This window comes from Haliaeetus albicilla, chromosome 11, assembly GCF_947461875.1.
Source record: "Haliaeetus albicilla chromosome 11, bHalAlb1.1, whole genome shotgun sequence".
In the NCBI taxonomy this organism is placed as follows: domain Eukaryota; kingdom Metazoa; phylum Chordata; class Aves; order Accipitriformes; family Accipitridae; genus Haliaeetus; species Haliaeetus albicilla.
Genome location: NC_091493.1, coordinates 42676628 through 42702872, shown reverse-complemented (window position 1 = coordinate 42702872; position 26245 = coordinate 42676628). Strand labels below are relative to the sequence as shown.

Below are 26245 nucleotides of genomic sequence, written 5' to 3'. Positions count from 1 at the left end.
ATGGTGCCTTGGGGACAGAGAGACATGGTGGCACAGGGACATGGGGGACATGGAGGGACATGGTGCCTTGGGGACAGAGGGACGTGATGGCACAGGGACTAAGGGGGCTCAGGGCTGTGGGGACAGAGGGACACGGTGGCACGGGGACGTGAGGACACCAGGACATGGTGGCACAGGGACATGGGGACAGAGCGGTGTGGGGAAATGGGGACATAGGGACATGGAGGGACATGGTGCCTTGGGGACACAGGGACATGGAGACACAGGGACATGGGGACACAGGGACATGGGGACACAGGGACATGGTGCCTTGGGGACACAGGGACATGGAGACACAGGGACATGGGGACACAGGGACATGGAGAGACATGGTGCCTTGGGGACACAGGGACATGGGGACACAGGGACATGGGGACACAGGGACATGGTGCCTTGGGGACACAGGGACATGGAGACACAGGGACATGGGGACACAGGGACATGGAGAGACATGGTGCCTTGGGGACACAGGGACATGGGGACACAGGGACATGGGGACACAGGGACATGGTGCCTTGGGGACACAGGGACATGGAGACACAGGGACATGGAGACACAGGGACATGGTGACACAGGGACATGGTGCCTTGGGGACAGAGGCACATGGAGACACAGGGACATGGTGACACAGGGACATGGAGAGACATGGTGCCTTGGGGACAGAGGGACACGGTGGCACAGGGACATGGAGGGACATGGCGCCCTGGGGGGACAGGGCCATGGGGGGGGACACACCGGCACATGGCCAGGGGATGCGTGGGGGCCCCGGGGGGTACCCGGCGCCGGGGTGGGTGGCGGGGAGAGACACCCGAGGGGACACGGGGACACGCGTGGGGCCGGGGCCGGGGGGGAGCCGCTCCCGCTGCGTTTCCGCCGCCGCTGTCACCGGTCGCTCTCGGCGGCGGCACCGGGGCCGGTCCCGGGGCCGCCTCCCCCCCCCCGTTACCCGCCGCCGCCGCCGCCGCCGCCGCCAACAAAGGCGGGTGGATGCCGGGGAGCACCGCGGCACCGGGAGCCGGCCAGGTACGGCACCGGCACCGGCACCGGCCCCTTCCCCACGTTGTGTCCCCCCCCGCCCCGGTCCTGGAGCATCCCTCCGGGGCAGCCCCGGGACCGGTGTGGGGCAGCGGTTGCAGCGGCGGGGACAGCGGGGGGGGGGGCTGCGGGACCGGATTTGGGGGGGGCTGCGGGACCGGGCACCACCGGGTCGGGGTGCAGTGAGCGCTGGGGGGGGTGGGGGGGGCTGCGGGACCCGTAACGGCACCGGACCCCCGGTAGGCAGGACCACCCCCCCCCCCCGCGAAGCTGCTGCATCCCCCGGTAGCACCGGACCCCCCCCCCCAAATCCCCCCTCCCGCGGTCCCACCGGGATGAGGCAAAGGCCCCACCATTGGGTTTAGGCGGCAGCGAGCACCCATGGGTGGCCCCCCCCAGCACCCCACAAAAGCCCCTTCCCACCCCCCCCGGGGTGGGGGTCCCCGGGCCGACCCCCGAATCCCACGGGGGACCCCCCCCACGGTCCGCGGTTTCTCGTCCCCCACCAGTGAGGGGGAGTCTGGCAGCGGGGACGGGGTGGCGGGGTCCCCGGTGGGTGCTAGGGGGTGGGACACAAGGTTGTGGCCCCCCCCGATGATGCTGAGTAATTAATTAATTCAGAAAATAACTCCCAAATCTGGTGCAGGCTGGGGGGGGGGGGGGGGGGGGGTCCTGCCACCCCCACAACCGCCCTGAGGAGGACGAGGGAGGGGGGGAGTTCCCCAAAACTCCACAGCGGGGTGCTCGGCACTGGGGGGGTCCCCACGGATTCCCTGGATCCCACCGCCCAGCGGCACGGGAATGGGGAACCCCCAGCCCCCCCTCCCCCTTGGCCACCCGCATTAACCATCTGGACCCCCCCCCCCAAGGCCTGGCACTGCCGGAGCGGGGGGGGCAACGGGCAGCCCAGCACTGCCGGCACCCCGCTAGGCCTGGCACTGCCAGGGGGGACACCGGGCAGCCTGGCACTGCCAGCACCCCCCCAGCCCGGCCGGCCCTGGGGGTCCCGCTCCCCACGGCTGCCCCATGCGGGGAGAAGCCAGGAGCGATGCTGGTGCCGGGAAGGGATGCCGGTGTTGGGGGAGGCGATGCCGAAGGATGCTGGTGCCGGGAGCGATGTCGGTGCCGTGGGAAATGATGCTGGTACCAGCAGCGATGTCGGTGCCGTGGGAATTGATGCCGGTGCCGGGAGCGATGCCGGTGTCGCGGGAAGGGATGTTGGTGCCAAGGGAAGCGATGCTGATGCTGGGGGGACGCGATGCTGGGGGGGAAAGCGATGCCGATGCCATGGCCAACGATGCCGTAGGATGGGATGCCGCGGGCCGAGATGCCGGGGTTTCCTTGGCAACCTTTGCCAGGAGGAGCCCGGGGTCCCCGGGGTGGGAGCCGGGGCTGCCGGGAGCTGCCACGAAGCAGCTCACCCACCACCGGCACAGAGCCCCGCGAATCCCCCCGGCACCGGTGCGTGGAGGCACGGGGGGATCCGTTCCAACCCGGGGGGGGGACGGGACTCCGGTTGTGCCAGGGCTGCAACGAGTGCGTCAGGGCTCAGCCTGGCTCCCCAGGGATCCCCGGTTCCGGCACAGGCTGCGATGCCGGAGGGGTCCCGGCGAGGGGGCCAGGGGTCTCCTTGCTCCCCCCTCACCCTCAGCTCTCCCCCACAGGCGCCGCAGCCCCCCGGGACGTGGTGGGGGCCCCCGGCTCCCCCCGCATGGCCCCCGCACACTGAGCCCCGGCGCCGGGCGGGCACATGAGGAAGAACCAGAGCGACCTGGCTGGGCCCGAGGAGCAGGTGAGGCGGCACCGGGGGTGGGCACCAGGAGCACCGGGGCGGGGATGGGGTCCCCATGGGAGCATGTATGGGGGGGCCGGGGGGTCCCCTCCGTAGCCCAGCCCTGGGGACCCGCGGCAGAGGGTGAGGGGCTCCCGCTTGGGTGCCGTGCCACGCTGCGCCGTGCTGTGCCATACTGTGCTGTGCCATACCATGCCGTGGTGTGCTGTGCCGATCCGTGCCGTGCCATACCATGCCGTGGTGTGCTGTGCCAATCCGTGCCGTGCCATGTGGTGCGAGGCTCCCCGGCCGTGCCGTGCCGTGCCACGCTGGGCTGTGCCATACCACACCATATCATGCCGTGCTGTGCCGTGCCATGCTGTGATGTTCTATGCTGTGCCAATCCACGCCATACCGTGCCATGCCGTGCTGTGCTGTGCCAATCCATGCCATGCCGTGGTGCGCCGTGCCATGTGGTATGAGGCTCCCCAGCCATGCCGGGCCGTGCCATGCTGTGTTGTGCCATACCATGCGATATCATGCCATGCTGTGCCATGCCATGCTGTGACGTTCTGTGCTGTGCCAATCCATACCATGCCATGCTGTGCCGTGCCGTGTGGTATGAAGCTCCCTGGCCATGCCGTGCCACACCGTGTGGTGCCATGCCATGCCGTGCAGTGCCAACCCATGCCATGCCATGCAGCGCTGTGCCAAGCCGTGGCGTGTGAGGCTGGCCGTACAATACAATGCCGTGTGGTGCCGTGCCGTGCCGTGCTGTGCTGTGCCGTGCCGTGCCGTGCCATGCGGTGTGAGGCTCACTCGCCACGTGGTGCCATGCCATGCTGTGCCACACCGTACCGTGCCATGCCACACCACCCCGTCTGACCCGCCCCCGTCCCTTCCTCGCAGCCCCCGCCGGAGACGTTGGACCCCGGGTGCTGCAGCCGCTCCCCCCCCTCCCCAGGGATGCTGGGTGCTGACCTGCGCCGCGGGCGCCGCCGTCTCTCCGCCAGCCTCCAGGTGCCCCCCTGGAAGCCCCCGGAGCGGCCGCGCTCGCCGGAGCCTGCCGGCCTCCCGCGCCCCACCACGCTACCCCTCCGCATCCCGCCGCGCATCGCCATCACCCACCCCGAGCCCCCCAGGTAGGGACGGGGTTGGGGGGGAACGACACGTGGCGCAAGGCTGAGCCCGTCACCGCGGCGTCGGGGCTCTTGGTGGCATTGGGGACCCCCCCGCCTCTCCGGGCACTAATCCAGGGGGATGTGCTGGCCTCGGCTGGGGGCTGATGCCGGGGACACCCGGCCAGAGCCGGGACGTCTCCCTGGGCAGAGTGTCCTGCTGGGGTGCCCGGGGTGGGGACAGGGACACGGTGGGGACGCGGCCTGGGATCAAGCCGGTGTCCGGGATGGGGATCATGGCAGGGGTGGGGCCGTGTCCTGGGATGAGGACGGTGCCTGGGACAGGGACAGTGTCTGGGATGGGGCCACTGTTCGGGATGGGGACGGTGTCTGGGATGGGGATGGTGCCCGGGATGGGAACAGTGTCTGGGATGGGGACATTCCCTGGGACAGGGACAGTGACCAGGACCAGGACAGCGCCTTGGATGGGGACGGTGTCCAGGATGGGGACATTGTCCACGATGGGGACGTTGTCTGGGACCAGGACAACGCCCAGGAGAGGGACAGTGTCCATGGGGACATGGCCTGAGATGGGGACGATGCCAGGGATGGGGACGTGGCCCAGGACAGGGACATTGTCCTCGATGGGGACATCGCCTGGGACCAGGCCGGTGTCCGGGATGGGGACGGTGCCCACACGGGTGACACCAGCGCTGGCCCCGCCACAGCTGTGGCACCAACCGCCCGGCCGACACGGCACTGTGAAGAGTGGCCGAATCCTGCATCCCCGCTCCGCTGGCTGCCACCGCGTCCCCACCACGGGCTCCATGGAGGGGCGGGGGGGGAGCAGCAGCCCCCCAAAAAGGCCACCAGCCCCCCCTCTAATTCCACCCACCCTTTAATTGCGCCTGCCGGATCCCACCGTGCCAGCCAGCTCCGGTGCCCGGCCCCAGCGCGATGAAGCGCCAACCGGTGCTGGCGACCACGGCGAGGCGGTGGGAACGCAGTGACCTGGCTGGGGGGCCGGATCTGTCCCCGGTATGGCGGCGGTGCCGGCAGCCTGCGGCGTGCCACCAGCCCTCCCTCGCTGCGATGAATCATCCGCCGAATTTTCCAGGGTGTGTTCCTGCCCGGCTCCCCATTTCCCATCCCGCATCCCCAAAATTCCTGGCTGCCGGCGGTTTTCCCGGGGCGGGGTGAGATATTGGAGTGCCCCATGCCCCAGCTGCTCTCTTGGGTGGGTGACATTAATGGGGGACATTTTTTCGGGGGGGGGGGGGGATCTGCTCGGTCTCAGTGGGATGAAGGCAGCTGCCTTCACGCCTGTCTGCACCCCCCCCCCAATGCCGACGGGTTCCACGGTGAAACTGGAGCTGCCGGCAGCTGGAGTTGGGGGGTCACATCGGACCCCCCCCGTTTTGTGCCAGGGCTGGAGCTGGGGTGGGGGGATGCTCCCAGTGGTGGGGGGATGCTCCCAGTGATGGGGACAGGGGGACCAGCTCAGGGGTTCGGGGCTGGGGGGTGTTGGGGGGCACCGGGCAGGTGTGGGGACCCACTGGTGTCCCCTCGGTAGGGTGGGGTGCTCACCGGGGACCCCCCACCCTGGTCCTGGGGGGCTGTGCAGTCCCAAACAGGAGGGGGAAACCCCCATCACTGTCCTGGGGAGGTCTGTGGAGCACCGGGCATTTGGCGGGACCCCCAGCTCAACCCTGGGGGGGTGGGGGGCTGTGCAGTGCTGTGCACAAGTAGGGACCCCCACCTTAGCCTTTGGGGGGGCCTGTGCAGTGCTCCTGACCCTGGGGGGGTCCCTGCAGCGTGTACATGGGGGGGGATCCCCACCCTGACCCTGGGGGGGTTCCTGCAGCGCCGTGCGTGGGGGGGGACCCCTGTTGCAGCCGGGGGGTTCTCTGCAGCACCGTGCAGCGGGGGCCCCCCCACCCCAAATCTGCAGTGGGGTCTGTGCTGTGCCTGGCCTGGGGGGGGGGGGCGGTATTGCTCTGCGGGGGGTCCCTGCTGTGTCTGCTCTGCCCCGCCCCCCATGCGTGGGTGCTGGGTGCTGGGGGGGGGCAGGATCTCTGCGCTGCTGATTTCTCCGGGGGGGGGGGGGGGAGCGGAATCCCGCTGGGGGGGGTGATCCCTGGATGGGGAGGGCCCACAGGCGGGGGGATACCCCCATAGGGGGGTCCCCATGAGGAGGGGGATCCCCGGGGGGGGGGATCCCCGTCGTGGGAAATATCCGAGGGAGGGGGTCCGCGCCGCCTTGTACCTGCGGGGGGGGGTCCACGGGGTCCCGGGGCGGAGCCGTCCCCGGGGAGGAGGAGGGGGGGGCAGGTCCCGGGGCGGGGGGAGGCGCCGAGCCGGGCGCGCAGAGGCGGCCCCGGCAGCGGTACCGGCAGCGGTACCGGCAGCGGTACCGGCAGCGGCGGCGGCAGCGGCGGCGGCAGGCGCCTCCCCCGGGGTCGTCCCAACCGGTTGCACGGGGCCATGCGGAGCCCGGGGCCGGGAAGAGCCGCCGCCGCCGCCGCTCCCGCCGCCGCGCATCGCTAGGGACCGGCACCGGTACCGGCACCGGGACGGGCACCGGCAGAGGGAGCGGCTCCGGGACCGGGAGGAGCTCCGGTACCGGCACCGGCACCGGGTCGAGCACCGGGAAGGGCTCCGGTACCGGCACCGGGAGCGGGTCGAGCACCGGGAAGCGCTCCGGCACCGACACCGGGCACCAGGCTGGGCACCGGTACCGGCTCCTTTACCGGCACCGGGAGCATCTCGGGATCCCCGGTTCCGGCCGGTACCGTGGATGATGGAACCGGTGCCGGGCTCCAGAAAAAGCCTCTCGCTCTCGTTACCGGTGCCCCGGGAGGGCCCCAGCACCCTGAAGCCCCCCCAGCACCTCTGGCGCCAGCCCCGCACCCCCATCCGCATCCGTCACCGCGGCTTCTCCGACACCGACCGGCACCGGTCCCGGCCCATGGAACGGGCGGACGCCGTCGACACCGGGGACCGACCGGGGCTGCGGAAATCCCGCATGTCCTGGCCCTCTTCCCTCCACGGGACCCCCGGCACCGGCAAGCGGTAGGTGACAGTGGTGGGGACACCTCTCCCCCCCCCCCGGAGCCCCCCAGTATCATCCCGGTACCGGGACCGAAGGCAGGACCCCCCCGGCATCATCCTCGTGCCGGTACCATGGCGGTGGGAGGGAGCCGGTGGCCGTGCCGGTGCTGGGGATGGATCCGGCCTGCGGGCTGCCGTGGGAGCGGGGGACGGCAGCAACACGGGGGGGTCACATCCCTCGGGACCCCCGGCCTGGTCAGACCCTTCCTGGGGTCCCCCACCAGGCATCGGTGATGGTGACGGGGTCACCGGCACCAGCACAGCCATGGCTCCCGGCTCCGACCCCCCTGCCCATGGACACCCCATGGGTGCTGGTTCCAGCAGGGTTTGGGAGTGTCCAGGGACCCCCCCAAGACCTGACCAAGGGCACCCCATCCCAGGAGCCGCGGTTTCGGGGTGACCCCCTTGCGCCGCCACCTCTGCCAGGGCGAACCCGCTCCCGGCGGGGGGGTGAGCAGAGCTAGCCATGGCATGGCCACCGGTGGGACCCTCGGGTGCCGGTGGAGGGGGTCTCCATCCCAACACCGGGGCTGGGAGCTGCCAGGATCCAGCCGCCATGCCGGTACTTGGGAGATGCTCCGGATCGGGAGATGCTCGATGTGGGGGGATGGATGCAGCACCCCCAAACCGGGGAGGGGGGAGAAACCTCAGCCGCCCCCTCGGGGTCCATCTGGCACTGGCTCTGCCCGTTCCTGTCAGGAAGTTTTTTGGGGAAAACAACTTGGGAATGCGCCGACGGGTGGTTTTGCCGCGACGGCAGCATGTGCCGCCGGGTGCCGCGTCCTTCCGGCAGAGCCGAGGGCGCAGCGGCACCTCCGGCTTCGTTAGGGGAGTTAATTTATGCGCAGGAGGCTCAGCAGATGGTCAGGACTCAGGGTTTTATTTCCTCCCTCCTCCTCCTCTTCCTCGTTTCCCGACGGAGTTTCCCCCCCCACCGTCCAGACGGCTGTCGGGCGGCGAGCGGCTGGGGAGGGTGATGGGGCGTGGGTAGGGCTGGCATCCCCCCGGTGAAACCAGGGCTGCCGGGGCCGCCCCCAAATCTGGGGGTCGGGATGCCGGTCCCCCCTGCCGCAGCATCCCATCAAGCCCCCGTCGGTGAGAGCCGGCAGACAGGCGACCCCCCACCCCCTTATCCCGGCACCCCCAACCCACTGCCAGCACTGGTATGGTTCAACCAGGAGGAACCGGCTCAACCCTCGCTTACGGGGTTTCTCCCTTCCTGGAGCAATTAGTGTAATTAAACAAAACAAACGTGAAATCCCAAGCCGGGATTTCGCCGGGGTAGAGGCGGACGGCCAGAGCCCGGCTCGCCACGGCAGTGCCAGGATCCGGCCGGCCGCTGCCGGCTCCCAGAGGCTTTTCCCGGGTTCTTGCAGCCCTCGCCCTAATTAATTCCTCCTGCTTTAATTCCTTTCCTTTTCAGAAAAAAAATATAATAATAATCAAATTGATGCCAACCTCGCGCCGCCGGCGAGTCGTGGTGATGGCGGCGGTGCCGCGCGCCGCCCATCACAGCCCCTCTGGCGTTTATGATGTGCCGTAATCTTTTTCGAGGGGGATGAGTCACCTGCGGCCATTAAAAGTGATTCACGTTTGTCTCCGGCTCCCGGATCAGATCCCGGTCGGGAGGAAATCCCGCGCCGGCAGGCGAGCCGTGCACGCCGGCTGCCAGGAATAGCAGAGGGACGCCCCTTCTTGCCGCCCCCGGGGTCAGCCAGGCATGCCGGCCAATGGGGCATGGCATGGTATGGCACGATATGGTATAGTATGGCACAGTGTGGTACGGTATGGCACGGTATGGCACGGCACAGCGGCACCGGACTGGGGGTCCCTCTGCGTGGAGGGATGCCAGCAGCGGTCCTGGGCACAGGGATGCCCCAGTGCTGGTCGCTGTCCTCGTCCCTGTCTCCTTCCCAGACTCCAGCTCTTCCTCCTCTCTGTCTCTGTCTTGTCTCTGTGGCCATTCCATCCCCATCCCCATCCTCATCCCCATCCCCATCCTCATCCCCATCCCCATCCTCATCCCCATCCCCATCCTCATCCTCATCCTCATCCCCATCCCCATCCTCATCCCCATCCCCATCCTCATCCTCATCCTCATCCCCATCCCCATCCTCATCCCCATCCCCATCCTCATCCTCATCCTCATCCCCATCCCCATCCCATCCCCGTCTCTTCCTCATCCCCATCTGTCCCCATCCCATCTCCTTCGCAATCCCATCTCCATCCTCATCCCCAACCTTTTCCCTTCCCATCCCCATCTCCATCCCCATAGTTTTCCCATCCCATCCCTGTCCCCATTCCCATCCCATCCCTATCTTCTTCCTTTTAGTCCTCATCCCCATCTCTTCCTCATCCCATCTTTCTCCATCCCATCTCCTTCCCAATCCCGTCTCCATTCTCATCCCCATATATGTTCCACCTCCATCCTCATCCTTTTCCCATCTCCATCCCTGTCCCCATTCCATCTCCATCCCTGTCCCCATCCCCAGTGTTTCCTTGTCCCCTTCTTTCTCCATCCCATCTCCTTCCCAATCCCATCCCATCCCATCCAGGGGCACCTTGGGGTTCCCTCCGTGCCCCACACCCCCTCGGGGACAGGGACTGGGACAGGGACGGACCCAAACTGGCCATTCCAGGATGAGGCTGGAGAAGCGGGTTCCCGGGGACCACCGGAGATGATCCAGGGAAACGACTGCATCCCACCCGGCTCCACTGGGGAGCGGGGACCCCACTTCTGGGGTGCTGGACCCACCAGACCCCCCAAATCACCCTGGCAGGATCCCATCCCGCATCCCAAACCAGGGGAGAAGGAGCCGGGACCCCCAGGGCATCCTTGGGCCCCCAATCCACTCGGGATAATGGACACTGGGGACACTGGGGACACCGGGGGGTCCCCAGCCTGACTGTCCCCCGTCTTTCACACGGCGACTGCGGCTCCCGAGGCATGAAATAATCCTGATCAAATCCCAAAAAAGCCTTTTCCCTCCCCGGAGCCGGTTGCTAAATTTGCTGGCTGTGAGTCACCCCCCCCCCACCGCTGCCTGCGCAGCCCCCCCCGACTCCCCTCCCCGCCCCCCCACAGCGGCCCCCTGCCACCCCAGGGGGATGGGTGCTGCACCCAACGGGGACCCCCATGGGGCTGGAGACCTCCATGAGGACAGGATGCTCCACAGGGCCAGGGACCCCCATAGGGCTGGGGACCCCCAGGAGGCTGGGGTCCCCCCAGGGCTGGTGTCCCCTATGGGGACAGGATGGGGACAGGATGGGAGTGAGCCCCGACGGGGCTGTGTGGAGTTTGGGGGGGCTATTCCTGGGGCCCCGCTTGACCCCCCTGGTGGGGGACATGGGGTCTGGACCCCCTTCTTGGGGGAACACATGGGGTCAGACTCCATCCCCGTGGGGACACAGGGATCCAGACCCCCCTCCCTGGGGACACATGGGGACCAGACCCCCTTCTTGGGGGGAAACAGGGGGTCCAGACCCCCTCCCCAGGGGGACATGGGGTCCAGACCCCCTTCCTGGGGGACACAGAGGTCGGGACCCCCTCCCCGGGAACACACGGGGTCTGTCTCGCTGTGCCAGGAGGGTGCAGGTTTGAGGGAGCGTAGGGTGGGGGCAATGGTGAGGGGGGGCCAGCACCCCCATACAGCCCCTTGGCAGGTTCCCCCGGGGGTCCCCGTTGAGTGGGGCCAGGGGGACCCCAGGCAGGGTGCAGGGACCCCCGGGGGGAGATCAGAGACCCCCAGGCAGGGTGCAGAGACCCCTGGGGGGGGGGCTCAGGGACCCCCAGAAAGGGCTCAGAGACCCCCAGGCAGGGTGCAGGGACTCCCGGGGGGGCTCAGGGACCCCCAGAAAGAGCTCAGAGACCCCCAGGCAGGGTGCAGGGACCCCCGGGGGGGCTCAGGGACCCCCTATCCAGCCCCCCCCGCGAAGCCCCGGGCCGGTCCCTCCCCGCTCCAGGGCGGCAGGCGGTCCCGGGGCGGCACCGGGGGGTGGGCCCCCCCCCTCCACTCCGCCTCCCCCCCCCCTCCACTCCGCCTCCCCCCCCTCCCCGGTGCCTCCCCGCCTCCCCCCCCGCCGCCCTCTCACCCCGTCCCGTCCCGCTGCCATGGCCGGGGAGCGGCGGGGGCTGCAGTTACCCCGTTCCCCCCTGCTTCGGCCGGGGGGGCCGGGGGGGGGATTTGAGGACGACACTTTCCTACCTGGTCCCCCCCCCGCCGGCTCCCCCGGTCTTTGCCCCCCCGCTGGGTCCCCCACTTTCTTCCGTCACCTTCGGCTCAACCGCAGCATCCAGGAGCGGCATCGCAGGATGCGGGGCAGGTAACGGGGACACACGCCCCCCCCCAAAAAAAACCCCACAACACCCCCCGGGAAACCCGGACCGCCCCGGAACCCCGGACCCCCCCCGGAAACCCCGGACCCCCCCCGGACCCTGTGGCCGGGAGCACTGCACGACCCCCCTCCGGGGATGTCAGAATCCCCCCCCGGTAAAGACACACCCCCCCCCCCCCGGTACGGACCCCCCCCGACCCCGTACGGATCCCCCCGACCCGGTACAGCCCCTCCCAAAGCCGGTACAGCCCCCCCGGACGGGGTACAGGACCCCCCCCCCCGGTACTGATACCCCCCCCAGCGTGGGGAAGGTGGGGGGGCTGCTCGGACACCCGGGTCCTCTGTGGGATGGGGGGGGGGGCAGTGGGGTCAAAAGTCGGAGCATGGAGGGGGGGGCTCAAGGCCACCCCCCCATGGGGCTGCCCCTCCTTATGGGAATGGGGGATCCCCCCCCCAGCACTGGGGTGTCCCTAAGTGCTCCCCCCAGGGCTGCACTTGGGGGGGTTGTCAGGTCAAGCCCCCCTCCCCACCCCAAACAACACCCACCCCAAGGCTGCTCTGCCAGCTCCCCCCCCCAGGACCCCCCGGACCCCCCCGGACGGGACACGGTGTCGGGGTGCTCCGGGAGGGAAGCGGGGGGGCCCCCCCCGGGCCGCTCGTCCCAGGGCGGCTCGTTAGAGGAAGCCGGTAGAGGAAGGGGGGGGGGCCGGGGCGGGAGCACCCCCGTGTGTGTGTGTGTGTGTCCCGTCCCCCCCCCGCACCCATGGAGCCGGGGGGCACCCAGCGGGCCAGCGGCAGGAGACCCCCCCCAGGGACCGAGCGGGGGGGGCTGGCGGTGAGGTAAGGGGGGGCAGGGGGGAGCACCCCGAGCTCGGGGCAGGGGGGACAGGGACACCCCCCCATACCCAGTTTGGGGGGGCGGGACACAGGGACACCCCCCCATGCCCACGCTGGGGGGGGAGAGGGACCCCCCTATTCCCAGGAGGGGGAACGGGACCCCCCCCTTTTGCGGTGGGACAAGACCCCCCCCAGGTTGTGGGGGACAAGGGTGTCCCACGTGCCCAGGTTTAAGGGGGGGGTCCCTTTGTGAGCCCCCCCTCCCCAAACAATGGCCTTTGGGTGCCTCCCGGTTGCACGGGGACCCCCCAGTAAGAGCGGGGGGGGGACACGGGGGGGGCAGGACGCCTGGGTTCCTTCCGCGGCCCAGGGGGAAGTGGGCGACGGTTGGAGGGGGGAGGAGATGACAGGGAGCCCCCCCCACCCGCGGGTCCTCGCCCCACAGCGGGGGGTCCCGAAACTGGGGGGGGGTCCCGGTTGTGACATTGGGGGTCCCAGGGTGCCCGGCACTGGGGGTCCTAACTGGGACACATGGGGTTGGGGGGGTGTCCGTACTGGGGGGATCCCAGGGTGTGCGTGGTCCCTGGGGACCCCCAACCCGGGGGGGAGGCTGGTATTGGGGGGGTCTCAGTGTTGGGGGGTCCCAGTAGTGGGGGGGTCCCAGGGCACAAGGGTGCCGGTGGTCCTGGTGCTGGGGGGGTCCCAGTATTGGGGGTCCTGGTAGTGAAGGATGCTGGGGCACAAGGCTCCCAGGGGTCCTGGTGCTGGGGGGGGGTCTTAGTATTGGGGGGGTCCCAGTGATGGGGGGGGGTCCCAGGACACAAGGCTCCGTGCTGGGGGTCCGGGGACATGAGGCTCCCGGGGTTCCCAGTATTGGGGGGGTCTTGGTATTGGGGGGTCCCAGGGCTCAGGGCTCCTGGTGCTGGGGGGGTCCCAGTATTGGGAGGAGTCCAGGGGGACAAGACTCCTGGGGGTCCCGGTATTGGGGGAGTCCCGGTATTGGGGGGTCCCGGCTGCCACAGTCCGGTGCCCGGGTCGGGCACCCGGTGCTGCTGCCGGTTGCAGGATCCGGCCCCGCCCCCCCCGGACACCCCCACCCCCCCTTGTCGTCCCCCCCCCCCCGCCGCCGCCTGTGTCCCTCGCCACCATGCACTTTCCCTTCACCGAGGACGACGTTGGGTGGCACCAGCTCGGCGGGTCCCTCAGGTGGGGGGACACGGCTCAGGGGGGGCAGGTGGGGACCCCCCACCCGAGGGCACAGCGCGGACCCCGTTCCCCCCCCGTCCCCTCCGCGGCTGCCAGAGTCGGGGTCCCCCCACATGGCTCGGGGTGCCCCCACCCATGGGTGCTGCCGGCACCCACGGGGGCAGCCGGTGGCGTCGCGGTGCTGCTGCGGGTACCGGCGCTGGGGAGTGCCGTCCCCTTTGTCGCGACAGGGCCCCGTATCGCGACGGGGCCCGCGGGGTCGTCGGTGGCGGCTTCGGCGGTGGTTCGGCCAGCAGGCAGCCGCTCCAGCCCCGCGGCGAAAGGTCGTGGTGGAAACACGAGACAGCGGCTAAAATTAAGCGCCACCACCCAGCGCGGTGACGCCGCGGTGACACGGTGACACAGTGTCCGGGGCGCGAGGTGACTGGCACCGGTGTGCACGGTGACGCTGATACAACAGGGTGACACCGGTGCATGGTGACACCGGTGTGCACGGTGACGCTAGTGCAACACAGTGACGCCAGTGCATGTGGTGACGGCGGTGTGCACGGTGACGCTGGTGCACATGGTGAGGGTGGTGTGCACGGTGACGCCGGTGCAGGTGGTGACACTGGTGCATGGTGACACCAGCGTGCATGGTGATGCTGGTGCACGTGGTGATGCCGGTCCAACATGGTGACACTGGTGCACGTGGTGACGGCAGTGTGCACGGTGATGCTGGCACGCGTGGTGATGGCGGTGTGCACGGTAATGGCGGTGCACAAGGTGACACCGATGCACGTGGTGACGCCAGCGCACGCGGTGATTCTGGTGCACACGGTGACGCCGGCACCAGCTCACGCGACCGCGGATAGGAGAGTCCGGCAGCGCACGTGGCACGGCCGCCGGCACCGATGCCACCGGCAATGTCACCGAAACCACCAGGCTCGTCACCGTCCCCACCCAGCTTCGGTCCCCGACGTCCCCTTGTCCCCCCCCCAGCTTCGAGGTGGAGAATGGCCCCTCGCCGGGCCGCAGCCCGCCGGACCCCCAGGCCAGCCCGGGGCTGGTGCTGCTGCCCGGCGGCCCCCCCGGCCAACGCCGCGAGTCGTTCCTCTACCGCTCCGACAGCGACTACGACGCTTCCCCCAAGAGCATGTCCCGAAACTCCTCCATCGCCAGCGAGGCGTGAGTACGGCCCCCCCCCCGCCGCGAACCCCCCCAGGGCCCTTCCACGGACCCCCCGTGCTCTGGGTGCCGTGGGGACCCCCTGCCATCCCCCTGGAGACCCCCCAGGGACCCCCTGATATTCACCTGGGGACCCCCCCACCGTCCCCCTGGGGGACCCCCCGATATCCCCCGGGGACTCCCTGCGTTCCCCTTGGACACCCCCAGTATGCCCCTAGAGACCCCCCCTCCATCCCCTGGTGACCCCCCAATATCCCCCCGGGTACCCCCCCACTATCCCCTTGGAGACCCCCCAATACCCCCCCAGGGACCCCCCCGGGGCTCCCCCTGTGCCACTGTGGGCCGTGTCCCCCCCCCAGGGTGTGGGGGGTGCTGGAGGGGTACCCCAGGCATCCTGCCCCCCCCCCCCCGACACCATCCCCCCATTTCTCTTCCAGCCATGCTGAAGACCTGATCGTCACTCCCTTCGCCCAGGTAGGGCTGGGGGGAGCTGGGGGGGTCCCAGAGCATGGGGCGGGGCAGGTGCAGAATTGGGCCCCCCACCCCGAAGCCCTGCTGGGGGGTCGAGGGGGGGGGCTGGCCCTGGTGCTCGGCATTTGGGTGATGCCAGGGGCAAATTTGGGGTCCCTGGGGGGAGGGATCCCCCTCTATGTGTCCCTGTCCCCCCTTTCTTTGTATCCCTGACCCCCCCCGCCCCGTGCCCTCCCCCCCCAGGTGCTGGCGAGTCTCCGCAGCGTCCGCAGCAACTTTTCCATCCTGACAAATGTCCCCACCCCTACGGCCAGCAAGTGAGTGACCTTGACCTTGACCCTGACTTTGACCCTGACTTTGACCCCGACCCCATGGGGGGGTCCTGGCCAGCCCTGACTCTCCCCTCCCTGTGTTCCCCCCCTTCTCCCCGGCAGGCGGTCGCCCGTCGGCTCGCAGCCCCCCCTCTGCAAGGCCATGCTCTCGGGTAAGGGGGGGGGAATCGGGGCTGAAGGGGTTAAGGGGGGGCGGCCCCCGAGCTGGGGGGATTTGGGGGGATTTTGGGGAAGGATTTGGGGGGATTTGAGGGGATTTGGGGGTAGCGGGGGGTTAAAACTGGTGGTGCCCCCATCCCACTGGGGAAACTGAGGCACGGGGCTGGCAGCCCCCATCTCCCCCAGCCCTGTCCCTGGGGGGTCCCCGCAGCCCCCCCTGACCCACGTCCCCCTGTCCCCCCACCCCAGGGGGGTCCCTGCACGTCCCGGGGGGGTGCCTGCAGCCCCCCCCCATCCCTGGAGGGTCCCCACAGCCCCGGGGGGGGGTCCCGCACTCCCCATCCCCAGGGATCCCTTCAGCCCCATCCCCCGGGGGGTTCCTGCACCCCCCAATCCCTGGGGGTCCCCCCAGCCTCCCGTCCACCGGCCCGGGGGTCTCAGCCCGCCACTGACCCCCCCCCCCGCCCCCCCCCAGAGGAGACGTCCCAGCAGCTGGCCCGGGAGACGCTGGAGGAGCTGGACTGGTGCCTGGACCAGCTGGAGACCCTCCAGACCCACCGCGCCGTCAGCGAGATGGCCTCCAACAAGGTGGGCCCCCCCGCGGGGACAGGGACGGACCCCCTGTGACATGGGGACAGGGATGGGGACAGACCCCCCAGTGACTTGGAGACAGGGATGGGGACGGGGACCCCCCTGTGACGTGGGGTTGGTGACGGGGACAGGACCCCAGCATTACCATGGGGACAGGGACAGGCTCTGCCATGGGTTTGGGGTGGGACCCTGGCTGTGCCATGGGTTTGGGGACAGGATCTGGCTGTGCCGCAGATTTGGGGACAGGGATGGGAACAGGACCCGGCTGTGCCATGGGTTTGGGGACAGGATCCCGGTTCTGCCGTGGGGACAGGGACGGGGGGCTGGTGGCAGCAGGGGGTTGGGGACAGTGTCCAGGGGCTGCGTGGGGTCCCTGGCCCTTTGGGGGCTGGCGGTGGTGCCGGTGCCAGCGGTTGTGCCAGTGGTGTTGGTGCTGGTTGTGTCAGTGGTGCCGGTGCCAGCAGTTGTGCCGGTGGTGTTGGTGCTGGTTGTGTCAGTGGTGCCGGCGCCAGCGGTTGTGTTGGTGGTGGCGATGCTGGTTGTGCTGGCGGAGCTGGTGCCAGTGCTAGTGGTTGTGCTGGTGGTGGCGGTGCTGGTTGTGTCGGTGGTATCAGTGCTGGTGCCAGTGGTTGTACTGGTGGTGTCCGTGCTGGTTGTGTTGGTGGTGCCAATGCCAGCAGTTGCGCTGGTGGTGCCAGTGCCAGTTGTGTCGGTGGTGTTGGCATTGGTTGTGCCGGTGGTGCCGGTGCCAGTGCCGGTGGTTGTGCCGGCAGTGCTGGTGCTGGTTGTGTCAGTGGTGTCAGTGCCAGCGGTTGTGCCGGTGGCATTGGTGCCGGTTGTGTCGGTGGTGTCGGTGTTGGTGCCAGCAGTTGTGCCGGTGGTTGCCGGCAGCGGCTGTGTCAGGGGTGTTGGTGGCACTGACGCCAGTTGTGCGACCGGTTGTGCGGCTGGTTGGCGGTGGTGGCAGCGGCTCCGTCGGGGTGTCGGTGATGCCGACGGCGGTGCCAGTGCCCGCGGTCGCGCCGGTGGTGCCGGTGCCAGCGGTTGTGTCGGTGCCGGTGGCGCAAGGCCCGGTGGCCATGCTTGTGGTGCCGGTGGTGCCGTAGCCGGTGCTGCAGGGCTGGGTGCAGGATCGGGCCCCCCCCGGCGTGTCCCCACCTCCCCATGGGCCTGTCACCCCCCCATGCCACCCGTGTCGGGTCCCCACTCCAGCGTGGGGGGTCTGGGGGGGGGCTCTGCCCAGTGGGGGGTGACCCTGGGGGGTCCCTGTCCCATGGGGGGGCCGGGGGGGTCCCTGGCCCGTTGGGGGGGTGACCCCTGGGGGTCCTTATCCCCAGGCGGGGTCACTCGTGGGGGTCCCCATCCCAGCAGGGGGATCGGGGCCCCGGTGGGGGGGACCCAGGGGTGTCGTGTCGCCCCCGCCCCCCACCCTGGGGACCCCAACAGCCTCTCCCCCCCCTCCCCAAACGCCTGGGTCCCCCCTGGCTCTGCGGTGGGGCCGGGGGGGGCCGTGGGCAGGGCTGGGGGGGGCAGAAAGGGCCGGGGGGGGCTGTGGGCAGGGCCGGGGGGGAGGAGCGAGGCCCCGCAGCCCGGCGCAGGCGTGCGGCCCCCCCCGCCCGGCGCTCCGCGGCCTCCGCAGCCCAGACGGGACCCTCCGGGTGTCCCCCCCACCCCGCCCCGGGCACCCCAAGGCTCCCCCGGAACCCACCGGGACCCCCCCGAGACCCCCCCATTCTCCCCCCCCCCGCCGCTGCGGTCCTCTGCATCCTCCCGCATCCTCCCGCATCCCCGCCGGACACTCCCGCATCCCCCCCCCCCCCGCACCCTATCCCCCCCACACACACCCCCACAACCCCCAGGACCCCCCCAGCCCCCCCCCAGCCCTCTCCATCCCTCCACCCCCTCCCCATCCTTCCCCCCCCCTTCGCTGCCGCCGGGCCCCCCCCCGGCCCCCCACCCCCCCGATGGGCTCCGGGGGCTCCCGCTGACCCCCCCACCGCCCCGGGGGGGGGGGGGCTGCAGGATCCCGGGGGAGCGGGGGGGCTTTCAGCCTCTGGAGCAATTGGGGGGGGGGGGGCGATGTGAGGGACCCCCCCGGCCAGGCGCAGCACCGGGGGGGGGGGTGGGCTGGCGGTGCCCTCCCAACCCGGGGGGGGGCCTGCTTTCCCCCCCCCCCGGGTCCCACCATGCCAGGGGCCCCCCCGCGCCCCACAGCCTCCCCCGGGCCTTAAGAGGCTGTGGGTAAGGGGTGCTCGGGGAGGGGGGGGCAGCCCCCCCCTCCCCCGGTAAGCAGGGACCCCCCGGTTCCTTCGGGGCAGCGGGGGGGGCCCAGTGCCCCCGGCCGACCCCCCCGCGGCCGGAAAATGCCCTTGGTGGATTTTTTCTGCGAGACCTGCGCCAAGCCCTGGCTGGTGGGCTGGTGGGATCAGGTAAGGGGGGGGGGGGCACCGGGGAAGGGGGGGGGCAGGTTTGACCTTCTCCCCCCCCCCCCAATGTCATGGTGGGACTCCTGGAGTCAGCCCTTGGGGTGTAGCCCCCCCCTTCCCTTCCCTGCATGGTCCCCCCCCCAGCTCGGGGGGGTGCGGGGGGGTCTATTTGGGTGCGCATGGCTCCGTCGTGGGCGGGGGGGTGGTGTCTGCATTGGGGGGGGCAGCCCCCCCCCAAACTTGTGGCTTGGGGCGGGGGGGGCTGTGCCATCATGCAGAGACCCGGCAAACTCATGACACGGGGCAGCAAGTTGAGGGTGGTCCCCTGGGGGGGGCTGGAGGACCCCCCCCCAGCGTGGCACAGCAGGCGTTAAACCCCCCCCCCCCCCAGCAAGGACCGGGATGGGGCGGTTGCTATGGAGACTGCAGTTGCCATGGAGATTAGGCGGAGGGTCCTGATTGGCTGATGGGGAGGGATGCGGGTGATGCTCTTCACGCCCCGCCCCCCCCCAGTGTTGGGGGCAATTGGGGGGGGGCCTGGGGTAAATTGGGGGGGAGGAGCAGGCCCCCCCGGGGCAGAGGGAGGGGCGTGGCCAGCACACACCCCCCCGCGGGGGGGGGGCAATGGGGTCTGGGGGTTTTGGGGGGGGGGCAGCTCAGACGCTTGGGTCCCCCCCCTCCCCGAGCACTGGCGGGGTCCCCAGGGTGGGGGACCCCTGAGTCTGGGGTCCCCGGGGGCGGGGGCACACGACACAGGTGGGGACCCCCAGTCCCGCTCAGCCTGGGGGTGCCCGGGGCGGGGGGTGGTGGTGGTGAAGGGCCTGTGCCCCCCCCGGCCCCCCCCGGCCCCGCAGCCGCTGCCGAGGGATGAGTCACCGCGGGGGGGGGGGGGCAGCATCCGGGCCCCGCTCAAGGACAGCGAGGACTCGGGGGGCACGGGGCAGCCCCCCCTCGCTGCCACAGCACCCCCCCGGGGGGAGGACACACGACCCCCCTGGGTGCCCCCGGCTGGGGAGGGTCCTCGGGGCTGGGACAGCGGCTGGAAGCGCTGGCGGCTCCCAGTGTGTCCCCCCCCAGCGCCGCCAGTGTTGTCGTGTCGTCCCCCCCAGCACCGCGGTGGCAGGGGGCCTGTGTGGGGCCTCTGGGGTGAAGCTAGGCTGGAACTGTCCCCATCCCCATCCCTGTCCCCATCCGACGCCCTTGTCCCTGTCCCTGTCCTCTTCTTCCTCCCCTTCTTGTCCATCTTCGCCCTTGTCCCCATCCCTGTCCTGTCCCCGTCACCATCCCCATCCTTGTCCCCATCCCTGTCCCCACCACTGTCCCATCCCCATCCCGTCCCCGTCCCCATCCCATCCCTGTCCCTGTCCCCTTCTTCCTCCCCTTCTTGTCCATCTTCGTCCTTGTCCCCATCCCTGTCCCCATCACTGTCCCATCCCCATCCCACCCCTGTCCCTGTCCCCTTCTTCATCCCCTTCTTGTCCATCTTTGTCCTTGTCCCCATCCCTGTCCCCATCTGATGCCCTTGTCCCTGTCCCCTTCCTCATACCCTTCTTGCCCATCTTCACCCCATCTCCATCCTTGTCCTCATCCCCATCCCATCCCTGTCCCTGTCCCCTTCTTCATCCCCTTCTTGTCCATCTTCACCCTTGTCCTCATCCTTGTCCCCATCCCATCCCTGTCCCCATCCCCATCCCATCCCTGTCCCTGTCCCCTTCCTCATCCCATTCCTGTCCATCTTCACCCCATCCTTGTCCCCATCCCCGTCCCTGTCCCCATCCCGGTCCCCTGGGGCCGACAGGACGGGGGTGGCCTCTCCAGCCTGGGACCCCCCGTCCCCCCTCGGGTTGTCCATCCCTCTCCAGGGGTCACAGCCCAAAGCCTGGGGACGGGGCAGGGGTCCCAGGGCTGGGGAGGAGGGCCGGGGGGGATCCCAGAGGCAGGGGGGGCGATGTGGGGTCTGTCCCTCACACCCCCCCGCCGTGCCCCCCCCAGTTCAAGAGGATGCTGAACCGGGAGCTGACCCACCTCTCCGAGATGAGCCGCTCCGGCAACCAGGTCTCTGAGTACATCTCCAGCACCTTCCTCGGTGAGCCCCCCCGGGACCCCTGCCGGACCCCCAGGACCCCCAGGGGCCTCCGCCACCCCCCCAGGGACCTCCTGGGACTCCCAGGACCCCCACCAGCCCACCAGGGACCCCCAGGACCCCAGGGACCCTCGCCAGCCCCCCAGGGACCCCAGAACCCCCCCAGGACCCCCAGGGACCCCCATAGCCAGGAGCCCGAGATGACGACCCCCCCGACAGCCTGCAGGGCCCTGGCACACACAGCCCTGTGCACGCTCGTGCACGCTTCCTCGCGCATGCATCCCTTAAACATGCAGCCGGTGCACGTCCTGCTCACGCGTGCTCCCTTGCACGAGCATCCCTTGCACACGCATCCCATGCACCTGTATCCTTTGCTTGCACAAGCATCCCTTGTACGAGCATCCCTTGCACACCCCTTAAACATCCATCTGTTCAGGTGTGTCCCTTACATGTGCATCCCATGCTCCCTTGCACACGTATCCTTTGCACACACACATCCCACGCACGTGTATCCTTTGCACGCATCCCTTGCACATACATCTTTTGCACACTCATCCCACGCGTGTGCTTCCTTTGCACGCATCCCTTACACGTGCATCATCCCCTGCACACGCACATCCCTTACACACACCCATGCATGCATATCCCTTGCACGCATCCCTTGCACACACGCACCCCATGCACACGCACCCCTTGCATGCCCCCCCCTTCCCCACACACCCTCCCTCGCACGCAGCCCGCCTCCCACACCATCCCTCGCACACACACACCCCCATCCACGCTCCCTTGCACGCCGGGGCTTGGTGGGGGGGGCTCTCCGAGGCATGGCATGACCGTGCCCCCCCCCGACCCGTCCCCGTGTGTGTGTGTGTGTGTGTGTGTGTGTGTGTGTGTCCCAGACAAGCAGCACGAGGTGGAGATCCCGGCCCCTGGCCCCAAGGAGCGGGAGAAGAAGCGGCGGCAGCCCCCCCCCATGGGGCAGATCAGTGGGGTGAAGAAGTTGCCCCCCGGCTCCGGCCCCGGCGGCTCCAGCGTCCCCCGCTTCGGCGTCAAGACCGACCGCGAGGACCTGCTGGGCAAGGTGACGGGGTTCACCAGCATGATGGGGCAGGGGGGGGGATCTGGGAACAAGGTGGGGGGTCTGTGCCGTACGCACTGCCCCCCTGCAACCCCCCCCAGGAGCTCGACAGCCTCAACAAGTGGGGCTTGAACATCTTCCGTGTCTCCGAATACTCCAACAACCGCTCGCTCAGCTGCATCATGTACACGATATTCCAGGTACGGATCCCCCCAAACCCCCCAATCCCTCCTCACCCCCACCCCGACACCTGGGTCCTTTGAGGGTGGGGGGCCTGACCGTCGCCCCCCCCTCTCCGGTCCCCGGCGCAGGAGCGGGAGCTGGTGAAAACCTTCAAGATCCCAGTGGAGACGTTGCTGACCTACACCTTGACCTTGGAGGACCACTACCACGCCGACGTCGCCTACCACAACAGCCTGCACGCCGCCGACGTCATGCAGTCCACCCACGTCCTGCTGGCCACCCCTGCCCTCGACGTGAGCCCCCGACCCGTCGTGGGGGGGGGGGACCCGTCATGGGGTGGTGGGACCCATCATGGGGGTGGTGGGACCCATGGCAGGATGGTGGGACCCATCATGGGGGTGGTGGGACCCATGGCAGGGTGGTGGGACCCATTGTGGGGTGGTGGGACCCATGGCAGGGCGGTGGGACCCATAGTGGGGTGGTGGGACCCATGGCAGGGCGGTGGGACCCATAGTGGGGTGGTGGGACCCATCGTGGGGTGGTGGGACCATCCCCATGGTTGGCGGAGGGGTTGGGTGATGGGGGTTTGGTTTGGGGGGGGGGGTGGAGGGGCTGGGGTGGTTGAGGGGGTGGATCTGGGGGTGGGGGGGTCCTGAGGTGCTGGAGACACCAGGTGATGGGGTCCCTAAATGCCGGGGTCCCCAGATGTTAGGGTCCCCAGATGTTAGGGTCCCCAGATATTGGCCTCTTGAGATGCCGGGCTTCCCAAATTCCATGGTCCCCAGGTGTTGGGGTCCCCAAATGCCATGGTTCCAAGATGCTGGGGTCCCCAAATGTGAGGGTCCCCAGATAATTTGGCTTCTGAGATCCTGGGTTCCCCACATGCCAGGATCCCCAGATATTGGGGTCCCAAGATGTTGGGGTCCCCAAATTCCACGGTCCCAAGATTCTGGGTTCCCCAGATATTGGGGTCCTGAAATGCCAGGGTCCCCCGACACTGGGGTCTCCAGATGTCGGGGTCCTGAAATATTGGGGTCCCCAGGTGCCAGGAACCTAAACTAGTGGGGTGCTGGGATGCTGAGGTGTCAGGGGGGTCCCCGGACAGACACTGGGGTCCCCAGCGGTCAGGATCTCTGGGTGCTGGGCCCCCTGAACGCCACACTCCCGAGATCCGTGGGTCCCCAGGTTTTGGGGTCCCCCAGCTGGGAGCTGGGGGAGGGGGGGATTTTGGGGTGCCGGGGCGGGTGCTGAGGGCGCCCGGTGCCGCAGGCGGTGTTCACCGACCTGGAGATCCTGGCAGCCCTCTTCGCCGCCGCCATCCACGACGTCGACCACCCCGGCGTCTCCAACCAGTTCCTCATCAACACCAGTGAGTGCGGCGACTGGGGGGGGTTGGGGGGGGCAGCCACGGGACACCCCCGGGGCAGGGGCGGGCCTTGCACACGCGTGCCGTCTCGCACACGCGTGCCGTCTTGTACGCACACGCTGTGCTGCACGTGCATGTCTTGTGTGCGTGAGCTGCTTTGCAAGCATGTCCCGTCTTGCACGTGCACGCCGACTCGCACACGTGCAATGTCTTGCACTCGCATGTCATCTTGCACACGTGTCATCTTGCACGTGTGTCATCTTGCACATGCGTGTCGTCTTGCACACATGCACCATCTTGCATAAGCCCATCGTCTTGCCCACGCGTCATCTTGCGCACGCAGTCTTGCACGGACACGTCATCTTGCACACACACACTGTCTTGCCTATGCCTGTCATCTTGCACACACATGTCATCTTGCACTTGCATGCGTGCATCATCCTGCACACTTGCACCATCTTGCATGTGCCCGTTGTTGTGCATCCACACGTCATCCTGCACGCATGCACCATCACACAGACATCATCTTGCACACGCAGTCTTGCGTATGCCCACGGTCTCGCACACACATCTTGCACACATGTGCTGTTTTGCACACGCATCTCATCTCGCACAGGCACGCTGTCTTGCATGCACACATCATCCTGCACACACAGTCTTGCACATGCCCGTTGTCTTGCACGTGCCTGTTGTCTTGCACGCACGCCATCTCATGTGCGCACCGTCTTGCATGTACCCATCATCCTGCACGTACCCATCATCTTGCACACGCCTGTTGTCTTGAATGTGCCCGTTGTCTTGCGTGCCGTCCTGCCCACGCAGATCATCTCTCCTGCCCGCAGCCGCGCCGTGCCGTGCCGTGCCCGGTGGGTGGGTGGGGGTCCCTCACCGCGTCCCCGTCCCCCGTGTCCCCGTCCCCCAGACTCGGAGCTGGCGCTGATGTACAACGACGAGTCGGTGCTGGAGAACCATCACTTGGCCGTCGGCTTCAAGCTGCTGCAGGAGGAGAACTGCGACATCTTCCAGAACCTCAGCAAGCGCCAGCGCCAGACCCTCCGCAAGATGGTCATCGACATGGTAAGAACCCCCTTCCCAAAAAAAAAACCCCCCACACCCCTCGGCGGGGGGGACACGGGCCACGTCCCTTGTCCCTTGTCTTCGTCAGGTCCTGGCCACCGACATGTCGAAGCACATGAGCCTCTTGGCCGACCTCAAGACGATGGTGGAGACCAAGAAGGTGACGAGCTCCGGGGTGCTGCTGCTGGACAACTACACGGATCGCATCCAGGTCTGGGGGGGGGACACGCAGACGGAGAAGGGGGGTGACACGGTGCCATCGGGGTGGGCGGGGGGCTGACGCGACCCCGCGGGCTTTCGGCAGGTCCTGAGGAACATGGTGCACTGCGCGGATCTGAGCAACCCGACCAAGCCGCTGGCGTTGTACCGGCAGTGGACGGAGCGGATCATGGAGGAGTTTTTCCGGCAGGGGGACAGGGAGCGGGAGCGGGGGATGGAGATCAGCCCCATGTGTGACAAACACACCGCCTCCGTCGAGAAGTCCCAGGTACGGGGGGGGGACACACGGACGATGACACCCCGGGTGGTCCTGGGTCACAGTCAGCTCCAGGTTGAGGCGGCGTGTGGGGACGGGGACCCTCAGTGACACCACCATGTCCCCAACTGGGCATCCCATGAGGATGGTGACCCTTGGTGCCACCCCAGTGTCCCCAGCTGGGTGTCCTATGGGGATGGGGACCCGCAGTGCCACCCCGATGTCCCCAACTGGGCATCCCATGCGGACAGGGACCCCCGGTGCCACCCTGGTGTCCCTGCACAGTCTCTTCAGGTACCAGATGGGGACAGGGACCCTCGGTGGAACCCCAGTGTCCCCAACTGGGCGTCCCATGAGGACGGGGACCCTTGGTGCCACCACAGTGTCCCCAACTGGGCATCCCATGGGACGGTGACCCTCGGTGCCACCCTGGTGTCCCCAATTAGGCATCCTCTGGGGACAGGGACCCTTGGTGCCACCCCGAGATCCCCAAACACGAGCATCCCCTGGACCCAGCGTGTCCCCGCGCACCATCCTGGGGTACCGGCTGCGCGCGCTCAGGGACCCCCAGTGACCCCCTCCGGGAGGGTGGGGGGGCTGTCACCCATCGTCACCCGTGTGTGTGTGTCCCCCCCAAGGTGGGCTTCATCGACTACATCGTGCACCCGCTGTGGGAGACGTGGGCCGACCTGGTGCACCCGGACGCACAGGAGATCCTGGAGACGCTGGAGGAGAACCGGGACTGGTACCACAGCCGCGTCCCCCCCCACAGCCCCTCGCCCCCCCCCCGCCGCCGCCTCCCCCCCCCCCCAGCACCGGTTCCAGTTCGACCTGACCTTGGAAGAGGATGAGGAAGGGCAGGAACCCGGCGTTTATCCCCCCCCCTCGTCCTGTAACACCCCCCGGCTCGTTCATCAACCCTACGTTACCCCCCCGGAGCAGCCCCCCGGGAGACCCCCCGAGGAGGAGGAGGAGGAGGAGGAAGAGCGGAATGGACTCGGGGGGGGATACGCTGTCGGGGAGTGGTGACACCCCCCCCCCTCCTTGTAGATTATTTGGGGAGGGGGGGGAGGTACAGGACACCCCCCCCTCCCGGAGCAGAACTCAGATTTATTTTATTTTAATTTTATTTTAATTTTATTTTAAAGTCGATTTTAATTTGATGGGGTTTATTTGGGGGGGGGGCAGGGGGGAGGGGAGAGGGAATTTTTATTGTATTTTTTAAAAAACTTGAAAAGACAAAAAAAGAGATAAAATGCCCCCCCTTCCCCCCCAGGGGAGGAAAAAGGGAATATGGACAGACACCCCCCCCCCCCAAATAAACTGGGGGGCTCGGGGGGGCCAGCAGGGACCCCCCCCAGGTCTGTCCCCCAAAAGCCATTTAT

General features: G+C 68.8%; 1 pseudogene; it reads left to right on the top strand.

The window, feature by feature from the left end:
• The first annotated feature begins 891 nt into the window (after window positions 1-891).
• Window positions 892-26173, top strand: LOC138687882 (3',5'-cyclic-AMP phosphodiesterase 4C-like; annotated as a pseudogene).
• Window positions 26174-26245: the final 72 nt, after the last annotated feature.